The 20,833-nt window shown below is 39.3% G+C and overlaps 1 protein-coding gene across 2 annotated transcripts in view; it reads right to left on the bottom strand.

Annotated features, from left to right (window-relative positions):
• Positions 1-20,833, bottom strand: part of mib2 (MIB E3 ubiquitin protein ligase 2) — a 201,439-nt gene that overhangs the window by 161,109 nt on the left and 19,497 nt on the right. The window contains exon 2 of one of the 2 annotated variants that reach the window (XM_067970398.1): positions 11,359-11,418. The exons of the other annotated variant lie outside the window; for it this stretch is intronic. The gene's annotated coding sequence lies outside the window, so the exon portion shown is untranslated. The remainder of the gene's footprint in view (positions 1-11,358; positions 11,419-20,833) is intronic. 2 annotated transcript variants of the gene reach the window in all.

The following is a 20,833-nucleotide window of genomic DNA, read 5'->3' as shown; positions in this document are numbered from 1 at the left end:
ACTGAGCACTTAGAGAAATTTGAGCTGATTAGAGAGAGGGTCAACATGGATTTGAAACGGGTAGATCATGTCTAATGAACCTAATTGAATTTTTTGAGGAAGTAACTAAAGTAGTAGACAGGGGAATGTCTATGGGTGTAGTTTATATGGACTTCCAGAAGGCATTCAATAAGGTTCCACATAAGAGACTTAGCAAAAATTAAAGCTCATGGAATTGATGGCAAATTATTGACCTGGTTAGGAGATTGGTTAGGCAGTAGAAGACAGAGAGTAGGGATAATGGGTATGTACTCGAATTGGAAGGAAGTGACTAGTGGTGTCCCACAAGGATCTGTGCTGGGGTCTCAACTATTCACTATATTTATTAATGACTTAGATAACACAATAGAAAGCCATATATCCAAGTTTGCTGGATGACAAAGATTGGTGGCATAGTAAGTAGTGTGGACAACAGCATAAAATTACAAAGTGACACTGATAAGTTAAATGAGTGGGCCAAACTGTGGCAGATGGATTTCAACACAGGTAAGTGTGAGGTCATCCATTTTGGATCAAAAAAAGATCCAAAGAGATTTAAAGGTGCATGTACACAGATCACTAAATTGTAGTAGTCAGGTACAAAAAATAATCAAAAAGGCAAATGGAATATTAGCTTTTATAACCAGAGGGGTAGACTATAAACTGGAGGATGTTTTACTACAGCTATACAAAACCCTGGTTGGACCACATCTGGAGTACTGTGTTCAGTTCTGGGCACCACACCTTAGAAAGGATATATGGGCCTTGAAAGGAGTGCAGCGCAGATTCATCAGAATGTTACCAGGGCTCCAAGGGCTAGATTAAGAGGAGAGATTACATAAACTAGGCTTGTATTCCCTGGAATATAGAAGATTAAGAGGTGATTTGATTGCGTTTTTTAGGATTTTGAAAGGAATTGATAGGGTAGATAGAGAGAAACTTTTTGAACTGGTGGGGGAGTTTAGGACAAGGGGACGTAACTTTAAAATCAGAGCCAGGTCATTCGGGAGAGAAGTTAGGAAACACTTCTTCATGCAAAGGTAGAAGTGTGGAACTCTCTCCCTCAAAAAACAGTAGATGCTTGCTCAATTAATAATTTTAAATCAGAGATAGATAGATTTTTGCTAGCCAAGGGTATTAAGGGATATGAAGCCAAGGCGGGTGGATGGTGTTAGGATACAGATCAGTTGTGATCTCATTAAATGGCGGAACAGACTCGAGGAACTAAATTACCTATTCCTGTTCCTATTTCTGACTCCCAAAACATGTGATACAGTGCAAGATTGACATTTCACTACAGACATGCATTTATAAATAAGAGGTTGTCAAGGGGTTTTTGACAGCAAGAGGTTTCATTACCACATCACAGAAGGGAAATTTACACTCATTACGATGCTCCATTAAGATGGACAGAATGAAACATTTTTCAAATTAAGAGGGGCTTTAGTCAGAAACTGGGCTTTAGATGGAATTGCTGATTCCTCCATTTAAAGGATTAAGATTTTCTCTGAGACCATATATATTCTGTAGTTGTAACTGATGGTTGTTCTTTTGTCAGGAGACCATTTGTATCTAGAAATTCCAGAAGCAGGGTTTTTTCCTGCTTGAAGACACATTCAGTTTTCCACTATGAACAGAGATATCCTGGAGTTAAGATAGCAATTATGAGGATATACTCTGCTAACATCTGTGCATAAAATTACTATTATGAATAAAAACTGCACTGTGCACAAATGGTGAACTAAGTAAAGATCGGAAAAGGTATTGTGGGTTTGACAAATTTTCCATTCTGACTCATACATTTTTAAAATCAAGAGCAATTATAGTAGTATTGAAACGAATCAGCTGAGAACCTTGGCGGAGACCTGGGGCATGAATACACAAGAGGCTACATTATGACAACCCATGGGCTAGACATTATATTCCATGGACAAACTTACCTGATAACTCTAGAATGATGAAAAAATAATCCAGCGTTTCAATTTAATTATTGTGTGAAATAGAATAATATTTCATCTTTTACTTAGTGAGAATCTAAACATTAACATTCCTGGTTTCCTTGAAAATTTAATTTTGTCTTCTCGAATTTTTTTAATATTAATTCTTCCTTCAGTAGGAAGGATAGGGCAGTCTGAGCGGACAAGCTCTGCGTATGCCGCTGTCAAAACTATTCTAAGGCGTGCAACCTAAGCTCAGCAGTTTTTTGTGCAACAATATGAAACCTCACTACTGCTTCAGATTTCACCTAGCCCAGCTGAGAATGGACAAAACCCACCCAATCAAAGCATGGTAATAGTAAGAGGGGTGCAAATGTACAGCCTACCACTTGGGAGGGAAGCAGTTAACTGCTTGAGCTACTAGATCACAAGAAACATACTCGTTTTCAAGCTGCAGAACAGATTAACTATTCATGGTGACAGTGATCATTAAGTCAAAATCCCATTTCTGGTGCATTTGACTGTCGGTCATATTAGAAAAATGGCTTTCCCAATGTCTCAGCAGATTTAGCCAATAAGTAGCTGGACCAAATAGATCCAAGGTTTTATTTGCTGTCTGTGCTGAGCTATGTGATTTTGACCAGGAAAGCAGTAGGAACCAATGCTTGTTCTCAAGTGTCCCTCAGTCAGGGAGGGAGAAATCAGCAAGGATTCCATCTCCTCATGGCTGTCCAGCAACCTCTGTTGGAAGTAAGCATGTTTAGATGTTGGTCAAGGACGGAATCAGTCTTGCCTGCAATGCCCTCAACGGTTCAATAGCTAACCAATGATCCTGTTCAAGGCTCACATTTGAATAACAGTCACTCTGACAAGGTACCAGGTTCTAATCTGTAGGATGGTTCCCTAACAAGTTGTCACAGCTTTTAGTATAAGAGGAGGGGAGAAAATTTGAGAGGGTGCAGAGGAGATTTTCCAGAATGATACCAAGGATGAGGAATTCAGCTATGTGGAGAGACTAGAGAAGCTGGAATTGTTCTCCTTAGAGCAGAGAAGGTTAGGGGGAGATTTAAAGAGGTGTTCGTAGGAACATAGGAATAGGAACAGGAGTAGGCCATTCAGCCCCTTGAGCCTGTTCTGCCATTCAATTAGGTCATGGCTGATCTGTACCTCAACTCCATTTACCCACCTTGGTTCCAAAGCAATACACTGTGTATATGCACTTAAACACGTGTGCACTAATATGCATGTGCAGGGCTCAGCTGGCATTGTATAAATACTGGTAAAAATTTCAACGTTACTGTGAGTTAATTGCCTGTCTATTCTTTATTAGCTTTTAAACTTTAAGGGTTGCTCAGCAGATTTCCTGGACATTTCTGCAAATTTAAATTTAAAGTTACAATTATATTGCAGCCAGTGTGAAGCTACCTCAAAATCTCACATCCAGAGCCAAATCCTTGGCTGCTGTTATATTGCACATTTTGCAGTGAAATCACCCTGCAATGAAACAAAATATACAGTCTAAGTGCCCTGCTACTTAACTTTAAGTAAGAAATGGGTATCATTTAAACTGTACTTTCTAGTCAATTCAGTGGATATAATGCTACAGAATTCAGTTTGCAATTACAAAAAATAATGTTTGAATATCAGGCAACTGACATTCAGTCATAAAGAACAAAACATGCAAGAATAATGACTTTAAAAAAAAATTTCAATAAAGTGTACAGACATAAATATCAATCAGACTACTAAAAAGCTGGTTCTCAAGAATTTAAAATAAATTCTAACAGTGCAATACATTAAAGCAATACATCACTACTCTGAAAATGATTATAGGACATTTATAGTAAAACACTATTAAAGCTCCCGCGTACTAATTTTCCTCAGGCCTCATCATCCTAATTGCTGCTACAGAAAGTGACGGGTTACTGGTGAGAAACACAGTCCTGTGAGGGCAAAGAGATTAATTAATCCAATAAGTAATTTTGCTCTTTAATTTTGGGGAACAATCTGAGTAATAATATGTAATCTATCATCACTGCCAAATACTTTAACTAGTTGTTTGCAATGAATCTTAATATTCTGCAGAAGCTCTGGGGATTTATACAAAACACCTAAGAATTTAAAGTGAATCCTTCCTATCCATTTCCAGGTCCCAGCATATCTCTCTGAACCATGTCATGCACACAACAGAGTGAATTGGTCATTGCAGCTTTAAACAGGGACAAGATTTTTTAAAAATTTTAAAACACAAATATTGCAAATGCTTTTAACCTTCTGAATGTCAACAGGATATTTACTTCAGATACTGGCTTTTTTGGCTCCGGAGTGAGGGGGATTGTAGGTCAAAGATTCCTAAGTTTGAGATTCAAAATTAACTCAATGCCTTTGGGTTTAATGCCTTGGATTTTACATCTAGGAAAGCGATGTTATTTTAACACAGTACCTATGATATGAGCTAATAACTGTGGAACCTAAGTGGCTATTCCAGGTGTTCCCTTTTGCAGATATTCTTTTCTTGGCGAACTCACTCTAGGATCTAGTACGTTCTACTCATGAGCCAACCAGTAGGATTGGTGCATATAGTGCAATATTATAGCTTTGCACTGCACAAGAAGGGTTCTCAAAATTATTGATTGGAAGATACAAAATTATTAATTCATATCGGTACCTTAAAATCCTTGTGATTATCAATTTTAGCTTAAACAGTCTTGTGGGACTACATTGAGAAGGGATAAAGGGCACTTTGGTCTTTTTTGTCTTTCTTCAATGACTTCGAGGTTCCAAGGCAAGTTAAGCTTGTGATGTACGACATGTGTCCGAACAGTTCTTCACAGTTCAGAGCTCCAACGAGCACAACGGAAGGACTTCATTCAGCACATATGCAATAACCAGGGCCAAGTTCAGAAGTGGATTTATGACATAAGAGGCTGCTAGCTATGGAGAGAGTGTGTGCACTCCGTATCAGGCAAACAGAAACTCTACCTGTGTGGACTTCTCAGTAGCTTGTTTTGGAGCTTCTTGAGCATGGTGATGGCACATATCAGATGCCCAACTGATTAAAAGAAAAAGGAACCTGGAATGAAGTCACAATCACTCCTACGTATCTAGATGCTGCTAGTTTGTATGCAGCATTTGAGTCACAGGCTATGTATTATATACTTGTTCACCCAGACTCATTTACATCAACAGGTGTAACCTTGCAACTGATTAAGTTTCATTGACAATTTCATCTATAAATGGTCCCTTTGCAATTTAAAAATAAACATTTCCAATTTTCTTTCCTACTTTGCTGAAGGTGGTCACTTATGTTGCATGGAAGCAAACTGCCTTCTGGCACTTCAACAGAGTGCCCATTTTTCATGTATGAGCATGAACAGTGAACATCAGTAAACTATACGACAACTGAGAGGCGTCACAACCTAGTTTGCCATCCACAAATGCATTTTCCAGTACAGTGAACAGTGGATAGTGAACAGAAGTGGGGACCCTGACTCACTTTAGTCCTTCCTTAGCCCTAAGGCTAACTGTAACAGTCCCCATTGTCTTCCTACTGACACCAGCTAATTCAGCAGAGGCCAAGGATGAAACCTTGGACCTTCATGATCTATATGAATCAATCTATTTCAACAGTTCATTTATCTACTGAGCCATTAGGGCACACTGTTGCAAGGTTTTATACAAATACACCACAAATATAAAGATTCCCATGACCACTAAGCAAATTCAACATATTAGTTTACAGAATAACAGGTAATTAAAATGGAGCCCTATTTGCAGCAGCCCAAATAAACTGTATCAGCGACATGGTATTTAACAAATCATATGTATTTGACACAAAAGTAAATTATTCTACTTTAGGGTATTGCTGGAATTTTTTCCATTTCCAAATATATTTTGCACAAGTGAAAATAAAATCGATACAGCAGGAATCAGTAGCTTGGCTGGTAGAGTGCTCACTCAGAGGAATGGGGCCACAGTTGAACAATTGATAACCTCTTTTAAACTCAATTCTTGTTAATGAGAGTATTTTACCAGTTCTCATTTGGAGCTACTAGATCCACCACTCTGTGGCAGCAAAACACACTACCTTATTGGGAGAGGGTAACGAGAGGACAAGCAGAGACAAAGTATATGAGGTGCTCCAATGTCCATAGCACACACCTCCCCATTAAAACGACTACTGCCGCTTCATGTTCAACTGAGCTGACAGAATGCATATCAGCAGAATGCCAAGAAGCAAGCCCATGTCAGTTGTCTTTTATCTCTTGCATGCAACTGTCCCATCAACCTAACCACGAAACTAAGAAAACTTCCAACTGTATCGGACAGGCTTTAGGCATTAAAACATCATCAATTCATCAAATCCACGGAGTCTCTGTTTATACAAAGAGCTATTGAGCAATTGTACTTGTTATTACTAACAATAGTTATCAGGTTATTTGACAAAGTCACAGAACCGCTGCCAAAAACTGTGGACTGTTAAGATCTATATTTAGGACTAGCAGTTACATACCATAGTTGGTGCTTACATTATGATTCTAATGTCCTACCAAATCAGTTGAAACATTTATTTGTAGGTGAGGTAAAACTTTCCAAATTAAAAACCTTTGGGAATCCAACTGTGTTGTTGCGGAATCCTTAACGATGACAAGATAATACGTGAGAACAATTTTAAAGACATACATCTCACTGATTTATATATTATTAAAAATCTTCTGTATGGCACACACTTCCTGTCCACAAATCTTAGTTCCTATGGCACAATTTTGAGTCACACTTTTTCTGTCAACTTGAAACACTGAAACTCAAACTCCCTATGTCAATATTTATAAAGAAATCTGTATGAAAACATTTATAATGGCAAAACCCTATCTCCACATGTCAACATTTTACTGTCATGACTTGATGAACCATTTCAATCACTCAAAAAGTCTCAAAAGCCTGGGCTTCAACCGAATAGTTTTACCTCACAACAGTTGGGAAGAGCTTTCAACCACATTCATGCATGTGAAATTTGCAGAAATTCCCACCATGCATTAGTAGGTTTCTGAGTTGAAGCAGAAAGTTGTACAGCATTGGCTCCCAGTCCGGCAACGCCACAATTTTAAAATCCTTATCCTTGTTTTCAAATCCGTCCATGGCCTCACCCCTCCTTATCTCTGTTACCACCTCCAGCCTTACAAACCCTCCGAGATCTCTGCGCTCCTCCAATTCTGGCCTCTTGCGCCAATTTTAATTGTTCCACCATTGGCAGCCGTGCCTTCAGCTACCCAGACCCTAAGCTCTGGCATTCCCTCCCTAAACCTCCACCTCTCTACTTCGCTCTCCTCCTTTACTACGCTCCTTAAAACCTCTCTCTTTGACCAAGCTTTTTATCACATATCTCCTAATGTGGCTCAGTGTCAGATGTTGTTTGATAACGCTCCTGTGAAGCGCCTTAGGACATTTTACTACATTAAAGGCGTATTGTTGTTGTTGCAACATGTCAGATTTCTTGAACGTAAAGATCTCAAGGTTCCTCAAGGCTACAAGCAGAAAGCCATCTGCTTCTCTAGAAGTAAAAGGCCATTTTACAGCTGCCTGGAACAGTACACCTCAGGGGACTACACCATATAGAGTTTTATTAGGATCCACAGGTTTGAAATGCTGCACTAGGACCACAAGAGCACAACGACATACAAATCAGCTAGTTACTTGATGGCACACATTTCCATTTACGTTACACATAAATCTTTTTTGAGAAATACACCTTTTTCACAAGTCACACCCCGGGACTCTGTTAAAGGAACAGACACCCTTAAGACATGCAGGTGGACCAGCACAGTAATGCACATTATAATTAAATAAATGTTGCCACTAATTAAAACATCATGCTGCCTATAATTATTCTGTTAAAAAAAAACAATGGGATAGATTTTCAACTTTCTGCTTGGGCATGATTTCAATGGCTATAAAAATTGAGAGGTGTCTATAATGGGTGGCCGACTCGCAGAATGAGTTTCTCACCCAAGCGGCAAGCTAAAAATCTACCCCAATGGCTATCAGTACATGCTCTTATTAATGAGTAACTGATCAGATGCAGGGCAGCAATAGGCAAGCAGAACAGATGGACACTGTTGAAGCCAACACAAGACAAATGTTAGGACAATAGTGGCAATAAATTCTTTTTACCACGTCGTTGAAATTAATGCAAAAGCTTCTAGCTGATACAGCTAGCGCATTGACCCCCTCTTAATCCTCTACCGCTTTTAACACCAACCATCACAAGTTCCACCAACAGAAAACATTTATTTTAAACTGCTTAAGTTTCACCATTAGAAGTTTGTGTTCTTACTCATCAGATTGGTAATGACAATGGGGAGGGGAACATTTCACTCAATATATCTGATACAGTACATTAGCACATCAGCACATCACATAAACAAAAATTCCCAACACTGGCCATCACTCAAACCTGGCAAATTGTGATTAGTTTTAGCTATTTTCACACAAGCTACTACAGAAGACAGAAAGTTTCATTCTATTCCAGAATTCCATTTCACTGAGGGGGAAAAGGGGCAATAGGGACAATATTGCATAAATGTACTTTTGGAGAAGAAATTGAGCAATGTTGCGGAAAGCAAGTAGGTGAAATTGATCTCTGAAAAAGAGACAAGCTTTTTGGTCCTATCGGCTTTTTCCCGTTTCTAAAATTTCTTATGTTCATAAGTTAAACTGGTAGTTAAGTGATGCACTGTTTATTTCATATTTTACAAGAGCTTTTTTCCAGGACAGTGGTACGCACCAATACGGAACAGCATGCCTGGCAAGTAGCTATAGCGTATAGGATAGCTTGTAACAAAATCAAATTGTGATAAAAATATAAAATTATAACACAATTAGCTGGAATACGCATTATTGAGAGCTTTGTGGAGATTGCAGGTTTCAGTCGTTAAAAAATGACCAACTCCTAGCAACTCAAAAGTAACCGAGCCAGGTTTTGCACTGACCTCGTTCAGGGTTAGCTTTACCCTAACACCATGACAGGAGAAATAGACATTTAAGCAGTCTATGTACTTGCCTTTTATTAAGAATGTTTGGTGACAGTATTAATGTGCAGCTAAACTGAAATTGCTGTCTAATTAATTTTAACATTTACTGCACATCATTACTGCAAATTCAAGAGGCCACATATGAAAGAAATAAAATAATTTTATGGTTACTTCACAGTACAGTTTAGATAAACCTTAATTACAATAAGCACGTACCTGTACTCATGGCAGTTTATAGAAATGTTGAACAGTCACATTGTATGACTTCTAATACTACCAAAGACTAGACCTGGCCTGGTTGTTCACCACCAGATCTAGTTGACTATCTCAAACAATACCACGTTTTTCTCTCTATGATTAAATCCTCCCATCACTCCAGAATTGTTCTGGAGGGCAAGGACAAACCCAGGCCTGCCTCTTCTGCCCCTCTACCCTCAACTCCAACATCGAGTGCAAGGAAATCATGGACTTTTCATTTCAAAGATTGAGAATCTCTATGCAGTTGTCTCAGCCACCAACAACTCTTCATTCCTCTTCCTCCCCGACTCCCCTCTCCCAGACCCTGATCCCTTATCACTCTAATTTATTCCTCATTTCTCCACTGCCGTCACTAGGCAGGCCAATCTCCTCTCTGACACCTGTCTTTCACTAGTTTGATCCCTCCCCACCCAACTACCTTTTCTTGCCTCAGTGCTCAATTACAAGCATAGGTCAGTCCTAAAGGACACAATATGTCCCTAATGATGATAGTCCCTGCACCTTTATGCCATATAACTGCATGTCCTTTTTATTTAGTACAATATGGGCTAACCTAAACCATAGTTTTAATTTAAGCTATATTTTTCTAGATCTATTTCTGCACATTAGAACAACTTGCATTTATATAGCTTCTTTAATGTAGTAAAACGTCCCATGGTGCTTCACAGGAGCATAATCAAACAAAATTTGACACCGGGCCACATAAGGAGCTATTAGCACAGGTAACCAAAAGCTTAGTCAAAGAGGTAGGTTTTAAGGAACATCTTAAAGGAGGATAGAGAGGTTGAGAGATGGAAAGGTTTAGGGAGGGAATTCCAGTGCTTAGGGTCTAGGCAGCTGAAGCCAATGGGACAGTGATGAAAATCGGGGATGTGCAAGAGGCCAGAATTGGAGGAGTGCAGAGATCTCAGAGGGTTATAGGGCTGGAGGAGGTAGCTCATAAAATCAAGATAATTGATTTCCATATAATACAATAACTTCAGAAACTGTCTTTTTTTTCTCCCATTGTTCTTTCTCTCCAGATGGAGCAATTCAGACAGACTTAAATGCAATGAACTACTTCAACATTTCCACAAGACTGATAGTGGCACTAATCACACTCAGCACCTGTTGGGTTATTGTTCAACCCTATATGTACACTCAACAAGCATAAGATGTCCAAAAGCAGCCATCAGTGAGTGTTCATGCATTTTCATTAACCAGACAAACTGCAGCTGTTATATGTGATTGGAGTAATGATTTATTTATGTGATAGTTATGCAAAACTACAGCTAGAAATTGGTTAAGCTAGCAAGGAGATGCTCCAAATCATTTACAGCCCTTATTAAAATTGATCACACTGTATGCTTCAGCGACCAAGGAACCTATTTTATCTTAAGGATTTATCATCAATTACTGATTCTGGTACTTTTGCAATTTTGTCTTTGATTATGTTACAATGAATACTGAAAAATATTTTGGCATTAATCAAATCCAGTAATATAAATGTTTCTGTAATTTGCTGTATCGATTTCCGTCCTGCTTCCACCTACCGAAGTACACTATCACAAAAGGGAATGAATTACTCAGTATCAGAGCAAAATAAACATCAGTTCAAAATATCCTTGTACAAGTCACAAGACATGTTGCTTTAGTTACAAGTTCATAAAATGTCATGCTTCCATTTCTAAAATCTTTAAAGAACAACAACTTGCATTTATATAGTGCCTTTAACGTTGTAAAATGTAAGATCCCACTGAATGATGAGTGCTGTGCTCACTAACATTCCTGGCGTCCAAATTTGTTTTGTCGATGGTCTGGTGACTGATATCTTTAGAGGATCAGATAACCCTCCCAATAGTTTTGTGGGTAACTGTACTACGTGGTGTTGTGCTCAGCCATACGGAGCAGAAGGACTAAGGTTCAATTCCCAGCTTGTGCTGAGTTAGCTATTCTCAGCCTGAATAACAGTTGGGCACTACAGCCAAGGAGAAAAAACAATCCGGATTCCCACTTCTAATTGCTATTCAGTGATCCAAGGTGTTAAACATGCACATGCATGGATATCGGGTGAGGTCAACATTGAGCTCAGCTATGATGCCCTCCGTAAAGCCTGCTGACATTCATTGACTTGCCTTACACATGAAGAATGTTCTCTTGGGCAAGGTACCAGAAGCTTGCTGCCATTCTTGAAACTGTAGTCCAGCAAGAGGGAAGAGATGGAAAAGAAAGAAAAACACTAGGTGAGCTCCTTCGAATGGGCTTGAACATTATAAAGGACAAGTACAAACAGGTCAAGTGCTCTGTGGGACACGATGGCTCCTGAGCAGGTCGAACCATGGAAGGCAACCAGTCATGGGTGAATGGTGAAGAATACAAGGTTAACAGATATTCGGGAGTTCTGTTAGATTTAAATTTTGGGTCGACAGGCATGGAGATACTCAGAACATTTCTTCAGAAAATTAAACAGGTTGAGTACCGTCTTTACAGCTGCTAAGTTATATTACATACTAACACATCTCCTGGTGGGTCAGAGGATACACTGTTTTATAATCACAGTCCGGGTGCCACAAGGAACGTCGCAGCCTCCCCTGTCCTGGACCCCTCCTCATGCAAGACCCTCCCGAAACTCTCCCCATTTACCTGGAAGCTGTCAAGCGGTCCTGGGCTGGCCAATTTTCAGCAGCCAGTAGCCACCCTATACCCTCAAGAAGTGGACTAGTGGCATTTAAACGAGGCCTGAAGGTTAAAATCGCTAAAGGCCTTCTTGCTGCCACTGGTGGGTGGGAAATTAACTCACCAGAGCCGTTTCTCGCCGGAAACCCACTCCCATTTAAAATTCCACTGCCCAATGTAGCACAACATTCATAAACCACTCAAGCTTCATGCTCAGTTTATGAAGTTATTTGAACTCTACCGGCACAGGCACAATGGGCCGAATGGCCTCCTTCTGTGCTGCATGCTTCTATGATTTCCTATAGCTTTATAACATTTCTAAATAGTTACTATGGTAGCTATCCAATTCTGGAGGTTATATATAAACTACGATTTCTCTCTATAGTGAAATACAGTGCTACAGACTTAGTTACAACACGATTGGTTATACAGTGGAAGAAAGACATTCACTGAAATTTATTATGTCTGAGTTGGCAGATTTTACAACACAACCTGCGAAAAGTTAGTGGAAAAAAGATGCAAAGAACAGCTACAGGTGCACATTACTGGAAAGAAATCAAAAGAAATCCATGGACCTTTGCAGACAATGAGCTCAGACTGTATAAAGCATGCTTCTACCCAGACATAACCCCCACTGTTCTTTAAAGCCTCTGTCTAGTTACTGTAGTTTCTCTACTTCCATCACTTCTTGTCCAGAGGTTAGAACATAATGTTAATTTCATTCTGGCAAAAATTACTTTTACTATTCTCTTTACAAACATTGACATGAAATAATTAAAACGTAAAAGAGTTAGTCAACCCAAATTAAAATCGAATGTCCCCTAAAAGGCTATTTAGACTTTGAGGATAGTTGTCTCAAGCTGTCTAAAGCAATTAATGCCAGGACCAGAACCATTACTACATAATTCTTTTATGAGCTGTGAGCTGCTCACATTGATTTCCTCTCCAGATAGACAAAAGTTTCCTGCTGGAAGCACTGTCCAATTGGGAATGGCAAAGCAAGCTGTGTTTTCATCTGGGCAAAGAATATATTGGTGTTTTTTTGCAACAGCTCTTAAAATGTATACAATTCTGCTTCTGAAAATATTAAAATAGTTGTAATGCTGGGGCAAAAATGGCAGAATGCTGCCTAGGATCTGCAATCATCTTGTTCTACTTGTCAGGAATTCTATCGATATCTTACATTGAAAAATCTATTATAAAGGTATATTACTATCTTTTCTGGAAGTATTATTGTACAAGAAGAACTGAGAAACAGTACCCTACTCAAAAGTATTTTAGGAAGACCAACTTTTATATATGATTCACCAAGACATACATACTTTGAGTTTATCACCTACATCTTGACCGTCAAACCATTGGTCAATTTTCTTCTTCCTTACTCCTTATGTGTTTAAGTCTATGTTTAATTCCTTTCGAATTGGTGATCTTCCACTTTTGTTATTCACCAATCAAATTATGCAAAAACATTCACCCCAATCACATTTCACCAAAAAAAATCTACACAATCACATTCCAACAAATAAAAATTCTCAAAAGATACATCCACCATAATATTTCCCCATTCATCCACCCAAAATAAACACCTAAAATAACACTTCTAACATAATAAACACAAAACACAAACAAATTTAGCAATTCAGAAAAAATATCACAAATGCATCTTTAAATTTACTATCTTCCAATTAATCCAAGGATTCCCCCAATTCTGCTCACGATGCACAGCCTGATGCAACCTGCCAGGCACTATGAACATCTCTGACCTCGCATACCCTCCCCACCCAATATCTCCTGGCCTAGCCTGCCCAGTTGCCGTTTTTCAAAAAAAATCTCCTGTACAGCCATGTCGCAGCCTCTCTCCTCTGCCCAACCCAAATCTCCCCATCCCTCTGACCACAATCATACACAGTCGTCCTAGCTCACTCAGCCTCTCTCTCCTCTGCCCAACCCAAATCTCCCCATCCCTCTGACCACAATCATACACAGTCGTCCTAGCTCACTCAGCCTCTCTCTCCTCTACCCAACCCAATCTCTCCCACCCATTCTGACCACAGTCATATACAAAAAAAGGAAAAAAAGCGTTAAAATGCAAGAAAACATTAATAAACTTGCAGAATGGCCGTGCAATTGGCAAATGAATTTCAATATAGATAAATGTGAGGTGGTGCATTTTGGTAAGAAGAATAAGGAGGCCACATTGCTCAGATAATAAGAGTCTAAATGGGGTAGAGGTACAAAGGGATCTCAGGGTACAGATACTCAAATCACTAAAAGTAGCAATGCATGCTAATAAGGCCATAAAAAAGGCAAACCAAGCACTGGGGTTCATTTCTGGAGGGATAGAATTGAAAAGCAGAGAATTATGTTAAACTTAAATAGAACCTTGGTTAGACCTCACTTGAAGTACTGTGCACAGTTCTGGTCTCCATATTATAAATAGGATATAGAGGCATTGGAGCAAGTAAAAAAGATTCACAAGGATGATACCAGAACTGAGAGTTAAATTGAGTTCCATCAAAACTACAGCACAGAAACAGGCTATTCGACCCAATTCATTACATAACTCAGTATTGGAGGGGCAATGAGTACAGTTACACTGTATTACCGAACTCAATACTGGTGAAGTGCTGAGTACAGTTACACTATTAGCTAACTCAGTACTGGAGGAGCGCTGTGTACAGTGATTATGCTCCACACGATCCTCCTCCCTCCCTACTTCATCTAATCCTATCAGCATACCCTTCTATTCCTTTCTCCCTTGGGTGCTTATCTAGCTTTCCCCTTAAATACATCTATGCTAATTGCCTTAACTACTTCTTGTAGTATAAAATGCACGTTCCACATTCTTACCACTCTTTGGGTAAAGAAGTTTCTCCTGAACTCCCTATTGGATTTATTAGCGACTATTTCATATTTATGACCTCTAGCTTTGGACCCCTCCCCCTCCACAAGTGGAAACATTTTTTTTATGTCTACCATATCAAACCCCATCATTATTGTAAAGACCTCTATCAGGTCACCCCTTATCCTTCTCTTTTCTAGAGAAAAGAGCTCCAGCCTGTTCAGCCTTTCTTGATAAGTATATCCTCTCAGTTCTGGTATCATCCTAGTGAATCTTTTTTGCACCCTCTCCAATGCCTCTATACCTTTCTATAATATGGAGACCAGAACTCTGCACAATTCTCTAAGTGTTTAAGATAATGAAAGGTTTTGATAGGGTAGACGTAGGGAAAATGTTTCCACTTATGGGGGAGTCTAAAATCAGAGGTCATCAATATAAGATAGTCACTAATACATCCAATAGAGAATTCAGGAGAAACTTCTTAACCCAAAGAATGTTAATAATGTGGAATGCGCTACCACAAGGAGTAGTTGAGGCAAATAGCACAGATGTATTAAAGGGGAAGTTAGATAAGCACATGAAGGGAGCGCCGGGAGTCGTTGGGGGGGCTTGTCATGGGGGGGTGGGGGGGGGGGTGGGTGGCTTGTCGGGGGTCGTGGGGTGGGGAGGGCTTGTCGTGGGTCGTGGGGGGAGGGGTTGTCAGGGGTCGTGGGGGGGCTGATGGGGATCGTGGAGAGGGTATCAGAAGTCTTGAGGGGTCATAGATCGTGTGGGGGTGGTGGTGGTTGTTGCAGGTAAGCTTATTGGGCCTGGGATAAGCAGTCCTGCTCCTCCGGGCCCACAAGCTATGCTATAAAGGCACTTACCTGCAGTTTCGAGCCTTCTCGCCACCTCTTACTTGGCGTGAAGTAGAAGGCCTGAGAATCCCGGCCCCCAGGAGTTAAAAACAAAAAAGCTGTAAAAACGGAGGCCCGGGGTCTCCTTGAAAGCTTTCAGTGACTGACGCACCTCCTAAGAGCGGGTCGGTTTGCCTCTGTTAAAACCAGAAATGGGCGGGTTGGAGGTGGCTTTTGGATTTAAAATTTTTTTTACTGCCCCCACCGACCGCCCCCCAATTCCCCCCCCCGCCAAACCCACCCATTTTTCCAAGTTAAAATTTAGGCCAACGTAATTCAATGTAACACAATCATACACAGTGGTCCCAGCTCACTCAGCCTCTCTCCTCTGCCCATCCCAAGTCTCCCCATCCCTCCAAGTCCAGTCACGCGCTGAGTTCCTAGCCATAAGCAACAGCTTAGGAGATCAGTTAGTTTTTAATTAAAAATTAAAGGAAAATGTGTGTTGAGGGGGAGGAAATAGATTAACAGACAACAATCTAAATATCGATGAAAATTACTATACAAACTATTATTACACTACCTTTGTGACAAGCATGCGTAAATAGTTTCCAGTTACCTCTAGAGATTTTCGGTACAACTTACTCTAACTCTAATGGTAACAGTTTGCAGCTGACAACAGAGTTTCTGTGCAGAAAAGAGAAAAGTGTATGTTGTAAGCCATGCAGACATGAAGGAAATGAAAGTAATCTCTAGAATGTAATTTGATACTGAAATCCCAAATGGGAAATAAACTTGTAAAGAGGAAAAGATAATTGTATGAAACAGATGGTGCTTCAGAATAAGATTTGACAAAGTTAGAAGAGCATATAGTGTAGGTCTAATAGGAAAAATGCCATTCAGACCAGCTTAAAGTGGACACAGATATTGCATATGTATGAAATACAATGCAACTAAGGTACTGTTGCCCTGAAAAATGACAGACACAATTACGCACCGATGAAATTGACATTCAGTAGGAAAAGATTTCATAATATGATGAAAAGAAGCTCAGGCGTGTCCATGAATTTTCCTCCAAGGACTCAGGAGAAGGTCGAATGAGGCAACAAACACAAAATATGATTTGCCAAAGAAAAGAAGAATCCCAAGAAAACTTTTAGAACGTGGTGTTATACCTTATACCTTACGAAATACTTGGGACACCAAGTACTTGATTCATATTTTGTTATACGTTAATTGATAAAATGATTTTACTTTTAGAAGTAGTGCTCACAGCTCACAAATAACAGCTCATCTCTTGTCATAATGGCAAGTAGCAGTACCAATAAAGTTGATTTCATGCACGCACCCAACAGCTTCACAAATGCACCTGGGGAAGAAATACTCTGGTCGCTCTGTGTGCTGACATTCTAAACGCATTTACAGAGAACACATTTACGATACTCCTACATATTGACCAGTGCAATTCTTTCCACCAGTGACAAAAGCAATGCTGCTATCAATCCTGTGAAATAAAAATTATCCTGTGTTTATAAACCATTTTTATGTGTTTCATTTAAATAGCAAATACTCAGCGCTTTATGATAATACTGAATAGTTTACTTACCAGGAAAGCAAAGAATTTTCAAAACCACAATATGGGTTATGTGGTGCTATATACCTTCAGCTTGCACATAACTACCAACAGCAATGTACTATGCCGTGCCTGATTACTGGCAGCAATACCCTATACCTTACATCACTACTTTCATCCAATTGGCACAATTTCCTACATTAGAAAATTAAACCATACTTCAAAGACTACAGAAAAAAATTAATTTTCAATTCAAATGCCTAAAGTCACCTAAATTAATAATCTGTTAACAATCACAGAAGAAAGAAAATTTAATGGAAGAGCCACAGAAAAGGTGTTAAATAACTCAGTGGGTTAGAAATCAATCATTTTACCTCGAACACCCAAGTTTGAATCCAGCCCAGACAATTACACTCCTTGGGCTGATGAAAGGAACTTGGTGATTAAGAACATAGCAGCAATTTTAGTATCAGGAAAAAGTTACCAGGCTTAAACACGGTCTCTTTTTTCATAGTCCCTACTAACTTATCTTCTCATCATATCCTTTAATCTCTTCTGAATTAGAATGAAACAATTGAGCATAGTCAAACCTCAGTTATGCTGCACCACAGTGGAAGGAAGCCCCCACTGGCAGATAGTGAAAATTAGTAGATAAGTGAGAGTTCCCAAATGACAACTGCTTATTGCTGCTATGAATATTTGAATGCTTTATTTACCTCTCCCAACCTACCTGCCTGCCTCAATCCTTTTCTGCAGCAATCATCTCCATTGGTCCTGCCAGCAAGATTAGCTAATAGCACAGCAGCTAAATCACAAGAAAATCAAGTACAGTGAAGGTCCACTTAAGAGAATCGCTTTGATTCAAGACAATTTGATTCCCTTAATCAAATCATTCTCTTAAGCAAGATCTCTTGATGGATAATTGTAGGCAGCCATATTTTTTAAACATAGTAGTATCAGGCAAAGAAATATCAGGGAGCAGATTACATAGAACTATCAGAAAGCTGGGATATAGGCTGCAGAGAAATATTGGGGCACAGGCTGTATAGAAACATTAGGAAGCAGGATACAGAGGCTTCCAAAGAGGTACACTTCGGTCACAGAAAAGCCACAAGGCGGCTGAAGGTCATTTCTTCCCCCAAATCAAAGTAGGCTATTTTAAGAACGACTATAACCATTGGTAAGGCTAATTAGAATATAATTTTGGGCACTTTCCCTTAGAAGGCCCCGAATACACTGGAGCGGGTTCAGAGAAGCACAAGAAGAATGATTTCAGGTCACTTTTGCATTTAGCCGAGTTATTCAAATACATGACTGCTGCAGAGAATTTATGAGCGTGGAACCATTCAAATCATTGAGTCAAAGAGATAGAGCAGACCAGTTATCCCGCAATTAGTAAGAATATAAGAAAATAACTGCATATATAAAGGTTAACTGTAAAATAATAGTTTAGTATTGAGATTGTGAACATTTATTATTTTCCTTTTGAGGAGTTTTAGGTATGCGTACTGTATTATGGTTATTTATTTGTTTGTTCATCTTTTGTTCAATATATTTGTTATAATTAAAGTTTGAAACAAGATCTAATGTTGTGATGATCTACTGCTTTTCAAGGACATGAAGGTGACTGGACAAGTTGATACAGCTGTTAAAGCAAACAGAATCCTTGGCTTTATACAGGCAGAGAGTACAAAAGCAAGGAAGTTATGCTAAACCTTTATAAATCATTGGTTAGGCCTCAGCTAGAGTAGTGTGTCCAATTCTGGGCACCACACTTCAGGAAGGATGTAAAGGCCTTGGAGAGGCTCAAGAGGAGATTAACCAGATTGATATCAGGGATCAGGGGCTTCAGTTATGTGGAGAGACTAAAAAGCTGGGATTGTTCTTAGAGCAGAGAAGGTTACGAGGAAATTTAATAGATGTGTTCAAAATTATGAGGGGTTTTGATAGAGTAAATAAGGAGAAACTGTTTCCACTGGCAGGTGGGTCAGTAACCAGATGTCATAGATTTAAAATAATTGGCAAAAGAACCAGAGGGAAGATGAGAATTTTTGTTACGCAGCAAAACTGTTAAGACGTGGAATGCACTACCTGAAAAGATGGTGGAAGCAGATTCAATAGTAAATTTCAAAAGTGACCCGGATATATACTTGAATAGGAAAAATTTGCAGCAATATGGGGAAAGAGCAGGTTGTGGGACTAATTGGATAGCTCGATCAAAGAGGCAGCATTGGCACGATGGGTCAAATGGCCTCTTTCTGAGCTGTAAGATTCTATGATTCTATGAGAAAGATCCTGTGGAGGCACAGGGTACAGCCAACAGCCAAAGAAAATTTTGAAGAAAGGTATTCCATTAGTTATGCTGAACATGTTACAAAAACTTACCTAAACATCAGGGCGAGTGAAGATACTCTTCAGACACTATTAGAATAATCTAAAATACAGAAACCAAAGTATCTAGGATAAGAAGGGCAGAGAAGATTGAAAAACATTAACAGTAATAATTCAAGAGAGGCTTCAGTCATCTACATGTCTCTCATTTCATCAGTGGACTTAAGATAAACAACTTGGACAATCTGATGTCAACAGAACCTCTTGACTGGATTACTGACTTTTTAACTATCAATGTTTTAATACTTACGAAGCATTGCAGAACAATATTTCATGTCTGTAGACCTCATTCAAGAGCAACTGCACTAATGAAAGCTCAGTATTCTACTAGTTGGAATACTTCACAATGCGATATCCACTGATTAGTAATATGCAAAATGATAGACAAAACATTCCCAACCTTAGTACAATTGCCACAATAATTACTAGTAAAAATGACTTCTTGCCAATGGAAAATACAAGTTAAAGTATACCATGCCTACAGTGGCTTTGGTAGACTGGAAAAGGAACCTATTGTATAATATTTAAACTATCTCCAAATATTTTTTAACACTTTACAGAAGAGAATACACTGTTAGTTTCAGTCATCTAATCCTGGTACTATAATCTATTCCATCTGACTAAGTAGCTTGCTACACCACCCTATACGTTCACACATACCCTTGTCACATGTAATGAAAGGATTAACCATAAATACAGAGTTTGTGCTCGTGCCTATGGCTATTTACGTCAGATTAAAGTCTAAAATAATTCCTTAGCAGCAAACACACAATCTTATCCATCAGTCCAGGTGCTCTCAAGACGCTGCACATATGTAAGCCTCGTCACATTTACTTATCTGCCTACAGATACTGTCTACGCTTCTCCAATTCAGGCCTATTGTACATCCCCAGTTTTAATCACTCCACCATTGGAGGCCGTGCCTTCAGCTGCCTAGGCTCTGAGCTCTGGAATGCCCTCCCTAAAGCTCTCCACCTCTCTACCCTCTCCTCCTTTAAGGCGCTCCTTAAAACCTACTTCTTTGACCAAGCTTTTGGACTTCTGTCCTAATATCTCCTTATGAGGTGCGGTGTCATATTTTGTTTGATAACGCTCCTGTGAAGCATTTTGGGACATTTTACTACATTAAAGGCGCTATATAAATGCAAGTTGTTGTCTGTAACACACAGCAATAATATATGGTTTGAATGCGCATTGCATTAATTACACTTTTTGGCCTTATGGGCACCCTATGATAAGAAAGGTGGAAGGCAGGATGAGCAGGAACCAGATGAAGAAATGAAAGAATGGAA

This window comes from Heptranchias perlo, chromosome 32 (assembly GCF_035084215.1).
Source record: "Heptranchias perlo isolate sHepPer1 chromosome 32, sHepPer1.hap1, whole genome shotgun sequence".
Lineage (NCBI taxonomy): Eukaryota > Metazoa > Chordata > Chondrichthyes > Hexanchiformes > Hexanchidae > Heptranchias > Heptranchias perlo.
This window is presented reverse-complemented; position numbering and strand designations above follow the sequence as displayed.